General features: G+C 35.8%; 1 protein-coding gene and 1 pseudogene across 1 annotated transcript in view; one reads left to right on the plus strand and one right to left on the minus strand.

Annotated features, from left to right (window-relative positions):
* Positions 1-19,952, plus strand: part of LOC143681366 (semaphorin-3D-like) — a 137,842-nt gene that overhangs the window by 37,244 nt on the left and 80,646 nt on the right. The gene's annotated exons all lie outside the window — the stretch shown is intronic.
* On the minus strand, positions 4,414-4,878 carry LOC143675403 (histone deacetylase complex subunit SAP18 pseudogene; annotated as a pseudogene).

The following is a 19,952-nucleotide window of genomic DNA, read 5'->3' on the forward strand; positions in this document are numbered from 1 at the left end:
AGGAATCTTGAAGGTCAGGATGTTCTACTTTTCTGATTTTTGTGTTATATGATTATTATATATATTTTGCCCTATAAACTGCATTTCTCACAATGACTTTAAGAGTTTATACTGTAGTTGTAGTGAAAATGATTTTTGAGAGATGGCCTATTTCAATCTCATGATAGTGTAAACATTTTCTGTCTCACAATAACCATGAAAGATCTCATGGGAGTTTGGGATATTTTTATTATAATTGTATTTGTTTGGAAAACTACAGAAGATGAGATAGGTAACATAACTGAAGGAGAATTGCACAAAAATTTTGAAAATTAATGTTTACCAATACATAATGAGTAATCCCTTTCTTTTCTGCACATTCTCCCTGGCTTTTTTTTTTTCTTTCTTTTTTTTTTGGTATTAACTTATATTTAAACAACTTGTGTTTGTATAAATTTTTTTTCAATCTTTCTACATCCTTCTAACCTGACATAATAAGAATACAGCCATAGATTCCATTTGAATGTTTTACCTCCATACTCTTTCCATATCAAAGAATCACAATAAACTTATAAGGCATAGGCTAGTCAATACTGAACCCACACATACAGAATAACAACAAGGAGCATAACTCACTTAAGAATTACCATATACTCACCCATTCTACAAATATGTGCTGAATAAGCACTATGCTCCAAGCACTATCCTAGGTCAGAGAAAAGTCACTGGCCTCTTTGAACTTACTTTCCAGATATAGAAAGACAGGGTATGGGCAGGTAAACATAAATAAATAAATATAATTTCAAATAGTGCTAAATGCTATGATGTATATAAAGCAAGAGAGTGAATGAATACCAGGTACCCTACTGGGACATTATCATTTTTAATTTTCAAAACACCCAGAAGGCCATTGTCTTTTTCCCATTTTATAGTAAGTGCCATGAGGCTCAGAGCCTGAATAACTTGCTTAAAAGCAAGAAGTGACTTAATGGTGGAACCAAGTTGTGTGCCTAAGTCTTTCTACTTAAAGTCGCCTGCTCTTCTTGTCTCCTTTGTCATTGAGGGAGACATTCAGGAACATAAATAATCAAGATTTGAAAAAAATACATTTCGCCATTTCTTTTTTGGCATCCTCTTTACAGTAACTAAAAATAATAGTAATTTTTTTTTGCTACTCCAAAACTTATATGCATTTTCACGGACAAGAAAAATTTAGTGCCCGGTTTAGATTTTGCAATGGCTATTTTATAGTTAAGCATTAATTTATTTAAGTGTTTTTTTCTTTATATTTTGAAATTTTTGAGAAATGTATAGAAAAACTATATTTTTCTATGTTTACAAATTACTTTAGTTGGCTGTGGATGTGGATGTGTCTCAAGTAGAGATTTCATGGCTATTTGACTCATCTAACTTGTTCAATTTAACTCATCTAACATAATATCTGTTATTTTGCTTTAGCATGGCACAGAAGTGAAAAGAGCAGGTTCTGAAATCAAAGTGCCGGGTTTTAACTGCTATCACTAGTTGAGAATATCGGGTGTTTGCTTATTTTATGTGCTACTGTTTTTTAATTCATAACATAGTAAATCTGTAATATAATAGTCACATTCATTAATTTATTTACTCATAATAAGATTGTTTTAAAGAGTCAGTGTATCGATCCATGCAAAGCACCGATTACAGCATTTGTCATAGTAAGCATTCAATAAATGCTGGAGATTATTATTTTCTGTGAATTGCTTTAATGAATTGCTATATTTTCCCAGACCAAAGATTTCCTTATGTAAACAAGTTTGAAAGCATTTTATAATTCCCTCTTGGAGATTTACAATGCACATTAAAATTGCTCCTCTGTTCTCTCACTGCATTTTCTACTAAGTTTCCCTCAGGCAAGTACTGCCCACAGGTTGTGAATTTACTGAGGAGAGGTTCCAATGTTTTCACCTTTGTAGCCCTCTTATTCAGCAACAGTCTTTGCAGTTAATAAGGTCATTGTTGACCTTGACAAGAGCCATGTCTTTGAGTGGTGTCAACCCTCAGTATAGGTTAAACTGAGCCATAAAATCAGTCAGTAGTTCAAAGGAAATGCTTACAATCTAAAGTGGGCATTTTCATTGCCAAATTGGTGGGAAAAGATGAGCTGTTTTCAGCACCTTCTCCTATGTACCTAGTGATAAAGCATTATTAGTATTATAGAAAGAATTCTCACATTATATCATATATATATATATATTTACATGCTATATATAGATATATAAAGCAAGTCATTGATGATTTAATTGTGTTGGACATGCCATGTTTGAATAGATTCATTTTTTTCCCAGACATATTTTCTCTAAACTGAGGCTGTTACAGTCAGGCTTGCTTAGGTTTAAGAGGTTTAAGATAATTGTATTGTTTATGTGATATTCAACTGTCACTAGTTCATAACAATAGTTTCTGAAAGATAATTATGTGCCAGGCATTGTTCTAGCAACTGAGGATTGTGTTAACAAATAGAAGAGGCCATAAATTCTGCCATCACATAGTTTATATTCTAGTGGGGAAAGACCATACATAAGTAAATTACATAGTATGATAGAAGGAGATAAGTGCTTTGTAGAAAAGTAAATCAGAAAGGGAACTAGAGAGTAGTGGTGGGGGGGGGTAGTCAAATATGGTAGGCAAGAAAGAGTTCACTGAGAGACTGATATTTTCATAAATATTTAAAGAAAATACTGTAGCATGTCATGTATAACCTGTAAGACGGGTATTTCTGGGAGAAAGAGCAGTAAATGCAAAGGCCCTGAAGTAAGAGGTGTCTGGGATGTTCAAGGATCCTAAAGAAAAATAGTATGACTAAAATAGAGGGGGCTAAGGGAAAAAGAAAAAAATGAGGAGGAGAAATTGGATCATTTCCCTGTAGGTCTTTGTTAAAACTTTGGCTGTTTAGTCTGAGTGTTACAGATTCCACTGGAGACTTTTGAGTACAGAGGCAGTACAATTTTACATGCATTGTTATAGGGTCACTCTGTGTGGTAGTGAGGCTCAAGTGTCAATTTGACCAGATAATGGTGCCCAATTGTTCTGTTATTGTGGACTTAAATCATCAGCATGTGAATTTCATCTATGGCTGATTGCATCTGTGGAATGCCTTCTGCAATGAGTAACATTTAATTTAATCAACAGGGTCTTGAAAAGGAGAAGTTAGAAGAGACAGAAAGCATTTAGAGTGGGCAGAGACCCAGATGATTGGAGATGTGGAGAGGATATGCCCAAGGGAAAGCCATTTGAAACCAGAAGTCAGGATAGAAGGCCAGGAGATGTCTACATGTTCCTTTCCACGTGACAGAGGAACCCAGATGAAAGCCAGCTGCCTTTCCTCCAAAGAACTGTACATTTTTAACTAAATAAGTCCCCTTTATCAAAGCCAATTCTGGCATATTGCACTCCAGCAGCTTTAGTAAACGAAAACACTCTGGCTTCTGGGTTGTGAATAGACTGAAAGGAAGAAGCAGGAAAATAGGGAAACAAGTTATGAGGCTATTATAATAAACCAGGTGAGAAAAGATGGTCAATGTGCCAGAGTGGTAGCAGTAAAGATAGGAGAAGAGAATATAAAGGTAGAGCCAAAAGGATTTGCTGTTGGACTGGATATGAAGCGAGAGATACAGAAGCCAAATATGACACCACGTTTTTATGGCCTAAGGTAGAAATTAAGTTACCATGAAATGAAATGAGGAAGACTAAAAGAAGTAATTTTAGGGGAAGATCAAGAATTGAACTTTGGGCATATTTTGTTTGAGAAACCTAGCAGATATCCAAGTGAAACGCCAAGAAGGCATTCTAGTTCGTGGGAAATGTCAATTGGAGATATTAGCAGGTAGACATTTTGTAAACCATGTGACTCTCTTTTTTTTGGAAAAGAATTTAAAAGATTGAGTTTATGTGATACTCTCAAGTCAGGAAATCTGAGTGTGGGAATTCTCAGCTAAGAGTACTGAGAAGGAGAGCCCAGGCACGTAAAAGGAAAACCAAAGGTTGTGGTACACAGAAAGGCCAGTGAAGAAAGTACTTCAAAGGTGATAAGCAGTGTCAAACCCAGCAAATAAGTCATGAGAGGTAAGAACTGAAAATTTAAAATTAAAATTAACCATTAGATTTAGCAACTAAGTGGTTATTGTTTTTTTTTCTTATTAGACACATATATTTAACAATACAGTTTTACAGAGAATGCTAAGAGCACTTTTTTGCATATTTTACAGAAGAGCTTGAAACAATATGGACCTTCTATTAATTTTCACACCATAGCACAGTCAGATTGAATCTAAATAGATGCATTACAATGTGCTTAACAGTTTAAAGGCTTAATGGCAATAATCAGGGGAGGAAAAGAATTTAATTTTATTTTACATCACTGACTGAAAATACATTCAAGAAATAGTAAATAAACATTTAATATGGTCTCATGCTCCCAGAAGGAGGTGGTGCCGGATTTGGAGGGGTGATTGCTATGTCCAAATAATCTCCTATTTGGAACTTCTGCGACTGCAGGGTCATGGAATCATCAGTCCCCTTTCTGCCAGACATGGTACTGCCAATCTCCTTTACTCGATAGCCAGGTCTTTTAAGATCAGTAAAAACAAGAGCAAAGTTGAAGTGCGTGCCCTTCTTTCTGGCTTCTGGGTAAACTTCTTTTACTAAACTAGTCAGTTCTTTCAAGGTTGCATCCATCCAAGTGTAGATCTGAAGCTCGCTGGGGGGCACGTTTCCGCGGGAGAACTCATCCATACGATGGTGGCGGCCGTTATTGGTGGTGAAGACCCGCAGCAGCAGTGGGCATGTCTTCTCCCGGTTGATCGGCTTCTCAGGTTCCTTCTTAATTTCCTCCTGGGTAACGCGCGACTCCACCGCCATCTTCCTCCTCTAAGTGGTTATTGTTGACCTCAATAAAAAGCAATGTCTTTAAGTGGAGCTTACCAAAAGCCAATTAGGGTAGGTTCCCAAAAGCATGGAATTAGGACACGAGACAGTGAAAATCTATGCTTCTTTCAAGGAGTTTTCCTGTAATGGTGACATGGCGCAGTAGCTAGAGAAGAAGTGAGATGAAAAGATATGTTTTCTATCTGTGGAATAAAAGTGTATACATGTGCTAGTTGGAATAATCTGAGAGAAAAATAATTGATGATGCAGAGAGGTATGGGCTAATCTTTACCCTATTAAAGAATATATTGATGAAACTATATTTTTCCCCTAAAATCAGGCTACATTTAGAACATATACTAATAAAAGTGACCCAGTTTGCCACTTGTTCATAATCAGTGGCAACTATTGTCTAGACGGAATTTAACAGATACAAAAATATGTTCAAGGGAGAATGTGTTCAGTGTAATATAGTGATACAGGTGGCAAACAGAAGAGATATTTAGAAGATTGATATCTAAGGCTTTGTTTCCAAAACCTCAGATGGATTAGTTAGTAACCCCATAGTCACCCAAGTAGATAATGAAAAAAATGATCAGATTCAAGTCTCCCACTCTTCAGTTCAACAATGTTTGTGCTACAACTCTCCTGTGTCCAACCAAGCCTGCTATTAATAATAATTACAAGTATATTTAGCACTAAGCATGGGACATTATTCTAAGCATTATTGGTCTATGGAGATTCACAGAGTGGTGCCAGTTATGCAATAATATAAGTAATTTATGATGTGTATTGCCATACAAGTAGTATACAAAGAACATTCTTGGAATTAAGAAGGTATAAAAATCACTGGGATCTACTGTGGTCAGCAATATCCTCCTTTTTAGGGAAAAAGAGAGCCATACTTAATGGTACGAGTGACCTTTGGTCATGCATAAATATGAAGGAGCGGTATAGTTTAAGTGAAGCCAATTTTTACTAGGATTGAACCCCAGTTTTTTTGTTTGAGAACTATTTTTCTTATCAGATCTTCTCTTCAATTAATTTACTCTTCTGTAAATTATTGAGGAGATAAAACTTTTTATTTGCAACTGCTTATTTTTGAACCACACTTAGTTAAAATTTGGCTCTTATTCCTTGGATTGCATTAAATAAATTATTTACTCTGAGATTCTTTTAATATATATGTATAAAGTTAAGGACCATTGTAAATAGAATGTCATTGAATTATTGTTAATGGAAAATTTGACAAATGCCTCTTTGTTTCTTAAGAACCAGCAATATACATTTCGTATTGAAGAGTCCTTTAAACAGATTTGCTTAATCCTATTAATTCAAAAGAGGCATAAATTAGAACTAAAATGCTTTTTACTTGTAAAGAAATATAGTCATAAAGAGGTTTATTTGACTAAAGCCGCAGTGAGTCAGACACAGTCTAGAAAATAAGATAAATCTTTCAGTAATCCCAATGGAATGGTGAAGTGGAAGAGGAAAAAGAAATGAACGTTTCTGGTAGTATATCCAGTGGACATAAACATAGAACAATTTTGAAAAAGAATCCTGCTTTTCTAAGTGATTCTGAATCTTAAAAGATAAAATAGAGTTGTAATGGACGATAATGCTGAGAGTTCAAAGACCAAGTAAAGTTTTACAAACTATCTGTGCCAAGTTTGAGCAATTACTTGCTCTTTCTGAGTCTAGCTTCTCTCCTCTAGAAATTAGTGATAATGATTCTGGTTCTTTTCGAGGATCAAATTAAACTATGTATAGGAAAGATCCTTGAACATTATAAAATGCAAAATGGATGTTGTGACAGAGTTTGATGGACCAAACATAATATATCACTGAATTAATAGAAATAAGATATAAAGAACATGGAAGGCCTTTAAAAATATAATAATGTTTAGGAATCTGGTCAGGATTTTTGCTGCCACAGAGAACAGGAAATAGATGTGAAATGAAAGGCTATAATAAATCATGTCAAATTTGTATCTTCCTTCCAGGCGAATGCATATTAAGTAAATGAATTTCCCTCCTTTGTGTGAGAAAACAGGAGAAAAAGTTCAAGTATCATTGGTTTAAACTAAGCTTCTAAGTTAAAAAACTAAGATTGTTTATCACTTCTAGTAATTAAGGAGTAAATTAATTTGGATTGTACTGATGTGACCACTTGAGAATTGTAAAGGAAAACAAAAAGAATCTGACCACATTGCGTAAATTAACATATGGCATCATGTGAGAGTAACTCAAGTAACATGAAGAACGAAAAAATCCAGCTTTTCAATGCAGAATAGAAACAGAATAATGGGCCATAGTACTCTTTCTCTTTCAACCCCTAGTGTGTTCAAGGACAAGAGGCATTAGCCTCACCTGGGAGCTTGTTAGAAATGCAGACTACTTGGGCCCCTTTCTCAGGTTTTGCAAATGAGTATCTACATTTTAACAAAATTCCTAGGTGATTTGAATGTATGGTAAAGCCTGAAACACACTGTTTTAGAATGCTTTGTTTAGTCCCACCCTGTTCCCTCTGCCTCTTCATGTACTTGTGAGGATCACAAACATGAATCCTTTGTGACTGCAAAGCATTAGACCCATACAAGGATCTCCAAGTGGCATTAGCTTCTCTAAATTATTAATAAGACTTTAATAATCCTGATTTGCATGGGAAGCAGATAAACCAAAGCAAAAAGCAGTCACTGGTTTGAGAAATCATCAGCTGAATGTTTATTAGAGTTCTAAAGTGCAAGAAGTCATGCTAATTACAACAATGATTTAGATGTTATTCTTATCTGCAAGGAGCTTGTAGTCTTTTGAAAGGACAAAATAGCTGCAAAAATATCAGTCCATAAGATTACTGTTAATAAAACCATATGTTCAAAAGAATTTGGGAGGAGGTGGGATATGAACTTCAACTTTGAGCACCAGATGAAGCTTGGAATGTATTAAATTAAATAATGTCATCATTGGAGGATTTTAATCATGAAAATGACCTAAATGAATGTTAATTTAAGGGGGAAATGGAATAGGAAGCATCCAATTATAGGAATTGTGGTGGGGGAAGGGACATAAAACAAAGTCATTTTTTAGACAAGTAGTAATGTGAAATGTAGCTGGGCTTGCCAAAAGAAGAGAGATATTTGAGGATGGAGAATAGAAAATTTGCATGAGCAAATTTATAAGGTGTTCTAGTTTGCTAGCTGCTGGAATGCAATATACCAGAAACGGAACGGCTTTTAACAAGGGGAATTTAATGAGTTGCTAGTTTACAGATCTAAGGCCGAGAAAATGTCCCAATTAAAACAAGTCTATAGAAATGTCCAATCAAAGGCATCTGGGGAAAGATACCTTGGTTCAAGAAGGCCGATGAAGTTCAGGGTTTCTCTCTCATCTGGAAAGGCACATGGCGAATGCAGTCAGGGCTTCTCTCTCGGCTGGAAGGGCACATGGCAGACACGGCGTCATCTGCTAGCTTACTCTCCTGGCTTCTGGTTTCATGAAGCTCCCCGGGAGGCATTTCCCTTCTTCATCTCCAAAGGTCGCTGGCTGGTGGACTCTCTGCTTTGTAGTGTTGCAGCATTCTCTGCTCTCTCTGAATCTCTCATTCTCCAAAATGTTTCCTCTTTTATAGGACTTCAGAAACTAATCAAGACCCACTCAGATGGGTGGAGACATGTCATCCCCTAATCCAGTTTAACAACCGTTCTTAACTAAATCTCATCAACCAGGGAGATGATCCCATCACAGTCCCAAATACACAGCATTGAATAGAGACTATTCTACCTTTAAGAAATGGGATTTATATTAAAACATGACTTTTCTTAGGGGGCATACTTCCTTTCAAACCAGCACATAAGGCTTTAAATTTAACTGGATGTTGTTATGGGGAAGTGAGATGGGCTGGCAGGAAGGCAGTTATTTAAATGGGGGAAAGAAGAATTGGGGAATAAGGAAAAAGAGTTAAAAATGCTCTAAAGTAAGCCTGGGGACTAACTAATGTCATTAAATGAATAAGCAAAGTCAGTAGGGTGACATGGTTAGGGGGTGAGGAGGATACATCAATACTCAGCAGGCTATTGGAAATTCTGAAATGGAACTTGGGAGAGACAGTGGCGTTTTAAGTGTCTATTTTGAAGTCATTGCCAGAGATGTAGAAATTAATGAAAATTCTTTTCCCGTGTGTGAGAGGGATGAGAACATTTCATTGCTTTTGCCCTACAAATAATAAATAGTGCCTGATATTCAGATGACCAATATTCTAAGACTGCATTTTTTCGTCTCACACTGGAAGTACATATTCAAACTCTGATGCAAAATTCTGGACACCTCTACCAGAAATACTCCTTAGACAGGTGTTTAGAGGACATCCTCTGTAGCAGTCCAACTGATAATTGGCACCTCCTTGTTCCCAATGAAAAGCCAAACTGAAATTCCCTTGAATCAATGGATATCATGTTTCAGATTGGATGTTATACTGAATGTCCAACATGATAAATGAAAAAAGATACATAATGGGAAAACTATTTTAAACTTCACAGTTGCAGACATAAGGAGGTAATATGAATATCTTCCAGGAAATAGAAAGCATGTTCAAAGGCTTGGGGATAGGCTCGCATGAGACTTTTCAGCAGTGACTCTGGGAGATAGTACAGAAATGCCCCAGATCTCTGAGAGTGAATAATTTTCAGCCTGGAATTCTATAGCCAGCCCAACTATCAATAAAGTATGAAAATAAACCAGAGACAGTTTCAAACATGGAAAGTTTCAAACTTTTAAATCTCAGGTAACCTTTCTTAGGAAACTTTTGGAGATTGTGCTCTACCAACAAACCAAGAAGGAGGAAGACATGGAGTCCAGGAAAGATGGGATCCCTAGTAGAAGAAAGTTAAAAAGGGAGTTTAAACCCTAGGCCAGAGAGCAGTATGTCAATATTGTAAGAGGAAGAAGGGATGCCTCCAAGAAAAATAACAAGAGTAATCTAAAAACTTCATTTGAAAATTCCATTTAGAGGCATTTTTCAGAAAGCATGGGAATATTTGGCCATTATCTTTAAAGAAGCTAAGCAAAATATCACAATTAGGAAATAATTAGCAAAAAGCAACATTTTTTTTCTAGAAAGGAGATATATTCTCAAATTCTGTTTTTCTAAGTAAGGAGAAATATACACCTTGCCATAATAATGGAATCACAGAATATATTTCTGATAAAGATTGACATTTTACAATATTAGGAACTTGGATGAAGGGAAAGAGTGGCCACATGAAGGCTAAAATTCTTAACTGCAATAAACAAGAATTCAATGATGTTGTCTAAAATCAATGTGTTAAAAGATAGTTGTAGGGTGCATGGGTAGTTCAGAAGTTAGAATGCCCACCTTCCATGCAGGAGACCTGGGTTTGATTCCCGGACCATGCACCCCCCCCCCAAAATAGATAGTTATAGGTACACATTATTTAGAAATATGAAATTAATACAAATTAAACTATTAAATATGTTAAATGGAAACTAGATCAGAGGTGAACAAAGAATACGAACAGATAGAGATTTTCCTTCAAATACCTTTTAATATGCATACTTGTTTTTCATTAATATAATTAATTATTGAAGTAATATTACTATACAGTAATATTTTATTTTAATTATTTTGCTCATAACTCTTTGCTACATAAGTTAATTTATCTTGATCTTCGAATGAGAAGTCATCTGTTTTTGTCATATTTTGTCATATTTGTCTATTTGAATTTCTGAATTTTTGTTAAAGATTATATTCACATAACTGATTGAAAAGAAATCCACCTTCAATTGTAAAAAGTTTTGATTTTAACCTTTCCTTGAAATATTAAAAAGGAGAAATTCCAAATATTTTGAAGGGAGTAAAAAAACAATCATCAAAACAGAGTGAATCAGAAACAATATATCAGATAAAGGTCTAGTACCCAGAATTTATAAAGAGATTGTTCAATTCAACAACAAAAAGATAGTCAACCCAATTACAAAATGGGCAAAAGACTTGAACAGACACTTCTCAGAAGAGGAAATACAAATGGCCAAAAGGCACATGAAGAGATGCTCAACTTACCTGGCTATTAGAGAAATGCAAATCAAAACCACAATGAGATATCATCACACACCCACCAGAAACAAAAGGAAAAATACTGTATGGTCTCACTGATATGAATTGATAGTAGTGAATAAACTTGGAGAATGTCCTTGGTAACAGAGACCAACAGGAGATAGAAACAGGGTAAGATATTGGGTAATTGAAGCTGAAGTGATACAGATTGTGCTACAGGACTGAATGTAAAAACTCAGAAATGGACAGCACAATACTACCTAGCTGTAATACAATTATGTTAAAACACTGAATGAAGCTGAATGTGAGAATGATAGAGGGAGGAGGGCTGGGGGCACAAATGAAATCAGAAAGAAAAATAGATGACAAAGACTGAGATACTATAATCTAGGAATGCCTAGAGTGTGTAATGATAGTGACTAAATGTACAAATTTAAAAAATGTTTTTGCATGAGGAAGAACAAAGGAATGTCATTACTGCAGGGTGCTGAAAATAGATGATAATATTTTGAAATTTTAACTTATATGTGAGACTAAAGCAAAAAATGTTTATTTGCTTCAAAATTTATATTTTGACTAGTGCATTTCCTAATATAACTTATGTAGACAGCTTAATTGAACACCATAAATACATGGAACCTTAAGTAGGACGTGAGATTTTGTTGGTTTGTCCAGAGTGATGCCCTGATAAATCCCGGAGTGATTTAAACAGTGAATAAAAAAGTATTTGCAAAGTCCCCTTTTAGGAATGGTGAGAAAGGGGGAAAATTCAGCTTCCCCAAGTTGAATTCTGTGTTTTTTTAATTTATTTAATTATTAATTAAAAAAATTAACAACAAACTAAAACATTAACATGTGATCATTCCATTCTACATATATAATAAGTAATTCATAATATCATCATATAGTTGCATATTCATCATTTCTTAGAACAATTGCATCAATTCAGAAAAAGAAGTAAAAAGAACAGAAAAAGAAATAAAACAAAAACAGAAAAAAAAAGATTATACATACCATACCCCTTACCCCTCGCTTTCATTGATCACTAGCATTTCAAACTAAATTTATTTTAACATTTGTTCCCCATATTATTTATTTTATTCCATACTCATCTGTTTGTTCTACTCATCTGTTGACAAAGTAGATAAAGGGAGCATCAGACACAAGATTTTCACAATCACACAGTCACATTGTGAAAGCTATATCATTATTCAATCATCATCAAGAAATATTGATACTGAACACAGCTCTACATTTTCAGGCAGTTCCCTCCAGTCTCTCCATTACATATTGAATAACAAGGTGGCATCTACTTAATGCGTAAGAATAACCTCCGGGATAGCCTCTCCACTCTGTTTGGAATCTCTCAGCTATTGACACTTTGTCTCATTTCACTCCCCCTTTTGATCAAGAAGGTTTTCTCAATCCCTTGATGCTGAGTCTCAGCCCATTCTAGGGTTTTTCTCAATCCCTAGATGCTGAGTCTCAGCTCATTCTAGGATTTCTGTCCCACATTGCCAGGAAGGTCCACACCCCTGGGAGTCATGTCCCATGTAGACTTGGAGAAGTTGAATTTCTCCACATTCTCATCATTCCGCGAAGGAGGCTTTGCAAATACTTTTCCACTCACTGATCAAAGCACTCTGAGATTCACTGGGGCATCACTCTGGACAAACTAACAAAATCTCATGTCCTACCCAAGATTCCATGTACCCAAGTTGAATTCATGATATTCTCACACGCTGTGTGGACAACCGAAGCTAAGGCTGAGCCCCCAATCTTGGGATTTGTTCACATGAAACCTAACCTCATAAAGGATAGGTCAAGCCTACAAAATTAAGCCTAAGAGTCACCCCCAAGAGAGCCTCTTTTATTGTTCAGATGTGGCCTCTCTCTCCAGCCAACACAACAGACAAACTCAACACCCTCCCCCTGTCTACGTGGGATATGACTCCCAGGGGTGTGGACCTTCCTGGCAACGTGAGACAGCAATCCTAGAATGAGCTGAGTGTTCCAGTAGCCATGTTTCTTGAAGATGATTGTATAATGATATAGCTTTCACAATGTGACTGTATGATGGTGAAAACATTGAGTCTGATGCTCTTTTTATCTACCTTATCAACAGTGGAGTAAAACATATGGGATAAAAATAAATAATAAAGGAAACAAATGTTAAAATAAATCTAGTTTGAAATACTAGTGATCGATGAAAGGGAGGGGTAAGGGGTATGGTATGTATGAATTCTTTTCTGTTGTCTTTTTATTTCTTTTTCTGAATAGATGCAAATGTTTCAAGAAATGATCATGATGATGAATATGCAACTATATGATGATATTGTGAATTACTGATTATATATGTAGAACAGAAAGATCAAAAGTTACGAATGTTTGCGTTCTTTGGTATTTAAAAAAATTAAAAATTAGTAAAAAAATTGAGTGAATCTTCTTCAGAATTATCCACTCAACTATTTATGAGAAATTTATTTTATCATGCTATTGTTCTTCTAGAAATTTATTAGGTCTTTATGATGCTAATCTTTTTTGAAGGTCAATAGGAAAAATTGTCATAACAAAGCTTTTGAGAATTTGAAAAAAGCATTCTTTCTCAAAGTCAGAATTTAAAAGAGCTCATAATTATTAATTATGAATCTTGCATGTGATGGATGATATAACATATCCACTGTGGAAAGCTAGCCAAACAAGAATAAACCTGTGACTTGAAAGCATGAACAGAGATAAGAATGTGAATGTAAAATAAGCTTTATGCTTTTCTGATTTAGGTTTCCTTAGTGATATCATCTAATTTATTATTGATGTAGATATTGTGCTAAGACTTAACGAACAGGATGATTTCCAACATTCCTTTACGGAAGAGTAATCTGATTTGGACTTGCATTTGTGAGAAGAAAATGGTTAAATTAGCTTTTTCACCTAGAGAAGTAAAGATAACATAATATACAGCTGTCATTTTAAAGTAGTCTTTTGCAGAGATTTTAGGTTTGACTAATATTCTTTTTATATTTTATATTATTTGAGCAATTAGCTATGGAGACTAAGAATTTGCATTTTTATGTAGATAAAGATGAGTTACTTTGATAAACCAAAAGTTTTTCATAAACTTTCAAACCTCAGAAAGCCAATTAAAAGTCAGGTGATGCCAATTTAAGAGGAGTTAATTTTCCTAAGGTTGAATTCAAGGCAGAATTGATGCCTTGCCTTGGGCCAAAAACTGAAGAAGCACATGTGAGCCCACAGAGAGACAAAGGGATAAAGTGAGTCACTCTTGAAGGTACTGCTTTCCTTTTTGGAATAAACAGTTTACTACCTTTGCTCAATTCCTGACCCAAACTGAGAATTGTCTTTTCTTAGAAAAGGTTTGGGAGCCAGAACACTTCTGGAAAGTATGGGAAGAAGCCTTGAAAGACCTCCAAAGAGGGTTTTTTTTTGGATACCAACAGCATGAAAAAGCCCTGGGAACTTAAAGATCAAGGGGGAAAAGTTGAACTTATGGGGAAGACAGGAAAAGATAGGAGATGGAAAAGCTTAAAGTGAAAATTCTTTATTTAAACAGCTTTGCAGACAATAGACTGGAGATCTGACCATATTCTAGAAAACTCAAAAAGCCCTACTGATACACCTGCTATTTCCTTGAAGAGAAAATGGAGTAGGTGCAAGAACTTGTGCTGACTTTCTAGGATGGCAGGGAAAGGTGGCTGAATTTTGATCTGGATGTGCTTTGGGTTGTAAGCTCTCTCTGCTGAGGGATCCTCCTCCTTATACTGGAAACTGACTTTCTCCAATGTTGATTGTGATTTTTTACCTCATAAATTTCTACCTTTAATAGCCTCATTTTTTTCTTAAATTTTAAAACCTCAAGGGGGAAATGTTCTTTAAAGGATGTGAGAAGTCATTCTTAGCTACTTAGTCTTCTCCTGAGAGAAACTGACAACCCTACCCACTTCAGGATCTCTGACATAAAGGCAGGATTTCAAGGGTATGGCATCTTGTTCATTTAACAGTCAAACACTGAGGAAGTCTGTGCTGCTTAATCCTAAATTTATTGGATTCAGTATGACTAACCACTCCCTTCCTTTCTGGAGTTAAGAGGAAGAAGATAGAGCATCAGGTCAAATATTTCTTCAGGCTGAATGTACAATTGCAGTAAGGGACACTAGAAGGGAGATACAAAGAATTCTTTTCAGGGCAAATGTTTATTTCAAATCAGAGCAGGGATTACCCGGTCCTAAGCCTTCTCCCCACACGGAAGTGCATCTAGCTGTGAGAGAGGAGATTCATTGTGCTGAGATGCCGCTATGAGCAAATTGGTTATGCCCACTTTACATTCCGGGACTGCACTGAATTGGTAACAAGTGAGTCAAACAGGATTATTAATAAGATCCCCTTTTAGCTCCTACTATTTTAAACTATATTTCTGTTCGCCATCCCAAGGGTTAGGTACTACATGCTCCTAGGAACCAGAGTAGTAAGTAGTCAAGGGTAGATAGCTTGTTGATAATTTATTTGATATGCCCTCAGTTTTAACAAAGTTAAGCCCAGGGTTCTAATACCATAGAACTCTGGGGAGCGTAGAGGCCAGTGGGCTTCTCTATCCACCCTTAGCAATGAGGAAGCCCAGGTAGCATATGTTTGACTTGCCAAGGGGCATATAAATTCTTTCCATTTTACAGCAAGAGACACTTAAAGGTCTACTACTTTGGGTACTGCTTTCCTTTGTCACAGATGCATCTCTAAAGTATACTTTCATTTTTGTTGTGGATGAACACATCCTTTCCACTAGGCTGTGAGATACAGGAGGGTGGGCATGTGTCTATTGGTTTATCCGTGAATTTCCAGGACTTAGCAGAGGGCCTGGCAATCTCAGATGAGTCAGTTATTTGTCTTCAAAGTCAGGGTTTATGAGGATAGTAAGTCCCTTTTCTTGGGACTTGAAATGAGAAATTATCGTAAATGTAATTATTAACCATATGTGGAAAATATTCCTTGTGACTTTCTATATATCTGGAGAAACTGATGAAGATTATGGACAAACTCGTCAGAAAAATTCACAGGTCTAGGCACATGTGACAAGTTCATGTTGTTGATTGGGATTTTGATCCTTGGATATCATCCCCTTGTTTCTACAGTGGATCACTGATTATGAGTTAAGAACACCTTTGTATCTTCCTCTCAACAAAATCCATCATGTGGTGTAATTTCCAAATTATAACATCTGGGATTAATGAATAATCTTATCTTTGCTTCATTTATTTCAGAAATAATTGGGTTGTGCTTGAATTATAGATTCAAGAGAACATTGCTAGAAAAAGAGCGAGGACTTGAGGGTCTGGGGAGTGAGTGAGTTGGCAAACTGGGAACAAGGTGATGGGAGAGAATGAACCGCTCAAAGGAAAAGTCAGATGGGGTGATTATAGTGGATCAGGTCAAAGATTTAGGTACAAAGAAAGCCTTTAAAACCCAGAAGTGAGTGCTGCTAACCTCCTAGCGAGGGTGGGCCTGGTAAACTGAGCACAGAGACAGCCCCTTTGTGAATGGCACCTTTGAAGCAATGCACACACCCCTCTACACAAGAAAAAAATGGGATTACTGTAAAAATAAATAAATAAATAAATAAATAAATAAAATACACACACACACACACACACACACACACATATCCCTGAAATATCCAGCTTGGGAGAAAAAATTGTAAAATTTCTGGCATATAGTGCCAAAATATTGGTTTTCAACTCTCATGAATTTGCACCATAAATTTCTGTTTCCTGAAATCCTAGTGGTTTCTTAGCTTTAGGTGTGAAGATGCATGCTCAGGACTTAACACTTTTTTTTTCCTCCTGAGCATTAGTTGATGATCCCATGGAAACAAAAATGACTTTGCTTGGTTTGGCAGAAATGCAAGAAAGATAAGCTGCTTGGGGGAAGAGGGAACCTGTTCCAATCCCTGCCCCAAGTTCTTTTCCTAATGTGTGCGTCAGCCTGAGAAATTTTCACTTGTAATGCCTAAGGCTAATTATTTAGTTTGGCTACAAAAGATTGGTGAAGGATGCTTGAATCGTTTCGATGTTAACATTGTCACAAGACAACATTAAATCATGGGTAATGATAATACCTCAGGTTGCTCACTATTTCTGCAGCTGTTTCTTTTCCTTGTCCAGTTTGTTTAAAGCTAAATGCAATAGAATTGTCTATGTTGGATAAAAAATAAAGGAATAACTAAATCGAATTTGTATTTTTTTTCCTCACTCTGTAATTAGAGACAGAAAATGAAATTCCAGGATCTTAAATATATTCCTCCTCCTTTTCGCATTGACTTAATTGAAGGTCTCACTATCTTTCAGAAACTCCTGGGTAGTCTCCCTGCCCCACCTTTTCCATTCTCATCCATCCTAAGCACCTCCGCCAGACTTCTCTTTCTAACACTCAGTTAATAGTCTTTGTCCCTTTCCTTTCGTGAAATGGTTTAGAGGCTTCCAGTCACCTACATAGTATCCAAACTCTGCAGTCTGCCAGCTGAGGCCCTGATTGGCTGGAAGCTGCCTTTATTGCTAGCCTCATTTTTTTCTGCCCCCACAAATTCTCTATGTTGCAGCCATGCTGAACTACTTCAGCCCCACAAATATTTATTAAGTGCTTATTTTGTGTTAGACTCTGAGATTAGTCCTGGGAATTCAAAGATAACTAAGACGTGGTCTTTGCCCGGAAGGAGCACACGCTCCAGCTGAGAAGACGTGTTTAAGATACAGAGTATGAGTGCAACAGTGATGAGAAAGTTCTTTCTACCTTGAATAAACTTCTATTTATTTATTTCCTGTCAAACATCTCTCTATTCTGCAAGACTGTGCTCAAATATCTCCTGGTAGAGGGTGATGCACAATTAATTACAAGAAAGCCTTGTTAACTTTTTGTATATAATAGTATTAGAATTTGTGATGGTTAGTATTCATTTTTTTTTTGCATGGGGAGGCACCAGGAGTAATGGTTAATTTTTATTACACATTTAATGTGTTTTTTTATTGCATATCTGTTTCCACATTGACCTGGGAGCCCCTTTCAGGCTGTAGTGCTCAGCCATCACAGAAGCTTAACACCTTGTATATGAACATATACCAGATGTAAGAAATATTTGGAATGGTGCCTTTTTAAAGTTATTCCAATGTCACAGAAAACATATAAGTTTTCTGATCTTCCTAATTCTGGTTTCATGGAGGGTGAAGTGGTGTTTCTTTAATAGAACTTATTTGGCTTAATCTGAAGTTTAATAACCATTTTCAAAATAATAGTTAATGGGGTGTAAGGGTAGTTCAGTGGTAGAATTCTCGTCTGCCATGCGGGAGACACGGGTTTGATTCCCGGCTCTTGGAGTTCCCCAAACAAACCAACAAATTCAACGAATGGTGCTGCAACAATGGGATACTCACATGGAAAAGGATGAAATGTGACCCCTGCCATGCAGCATACAAAAATAATAATAATAGGAGTTAATATTTACTGGGCTTTTTCTATCTCCCTGGCAACGTTCTAAGAACTTTATATATATTACCTTCTTTGTTAATAGTAAGAGTTATATGAGTTTGGAGATGTTAAGATTTCTCTTTTATAGATTTTTATATAGAGTATAAAAATAAATCATGGTATTATTAGTAGCTTATCGTATAATAGCACTTACTAAGTGCCAGGCACTGTTCTCATGCCAAGCTTATACTAACTCATTTATTTGTCACAACAACATGACTTATGATAGAGTTTCTATTTTTAACCTCCATTTTTTTGGATGTGGAAACTGAGGCATAGAGAGGTTAAGCGGCTGGTCCTGGGTCATGCGACCAGTGAATTGGGAAGCCAGGTTATGACCTTACAGAGTCCAGAGTGGTCTGGACACTCACTCATTACTCTAGACCAAATTTCATTTTGTAATTAACAATGCAAGGCATGGTTCAAAAGAATTATTATCCATAGACATTTGAAATAATAAGGACTGATATCATATAAACTGCTTTCTGCTACTACTTGGATCAACATATACTCCTAGGAATGCCCTCACTCCTTTTCCATCTTGCCCATTTTATTCTTATTTGTTAAACAAAGGGAAATCCCACGGAAGATGCAGATTCGTGTGAAATATATTTCAAATATATTTTCTTCTTAAATTAGCTTTGAATCATTTTTTTCTTATCCATTCTCTCCACCCCATTCTTCTCTTCTCAGTTCTACTCTTGGAGCAGTGTGGAATGCTTGTTGAATAATGGCCCTGCAAAAATAGGCTTACTGCTTGTGAAGCAGCTAAAAATATTTTTTTGCTATTTCTCTTGTCTCAAAAGCAAATAAACTTATATTTAACTTAATAGAAATATAATTAGTATAGAGTTCAGAATTCCCTCCAGTATACGCAAAGCATTACCCATAAATTTGAATAAGTAAAACCATACTCACTTGAGAATTCAGATTCTATCAAATGTTATTCAACATATTACTCTCAGTCTGTCAAAACTAAGACAAAAATCTAGCTTAGTGACTAATGAAAATGATGGTTAACCATTATAAATATGAAATAAGAAAGATCATAATTAATGGATAGAGTCTATAGCCTTTAAGGTATTCAAATTTCCATTTTACAGAGATTGAAAACTGCCATGCTACTTTTTAGAAGCATATTGAGACCTTACTTAATAATATCTATCTCTTTAATTAATAATAAATTACTTTAAAGTAACAAGTTACTTCTAAGTCCAGACTTTAATAAGTGATATGTGATGTTTTATTACCTTATTGTTATTTAATTCTCTAGAATTGCCAAAAATGAGATGGTATGGTAAGTACCTGCAAAAAAATCTGTGGAAAATATTTGGCTTCCTTAAACCCAGATCCAACTTTAGATAGGAGTTCATCCACATCATAAATATAAATGAAAAGATTTGGGATCTACAGACAAATGTCAAAGAAAAGTGTTTGGAGATGGACATATGGAACTTGGGTTCTATTGTCA

Source organism: Tamandua tetradactyla, chromosome 1 (genome assembly GCF_023851605.1).
Source record: "Tamandua tetradactyla isolate mTamTet1 chromosome 1, mTamTet1.pri, whole genome shotgun sequence".
NCBI classification, from domain to species: domain Eukaryota; kingdom Metazoa; phylum Chordata; class Mammalia; order Pilosa; family Myrmecophagidae; genus Tamandua; species Tamandua tetradactyla.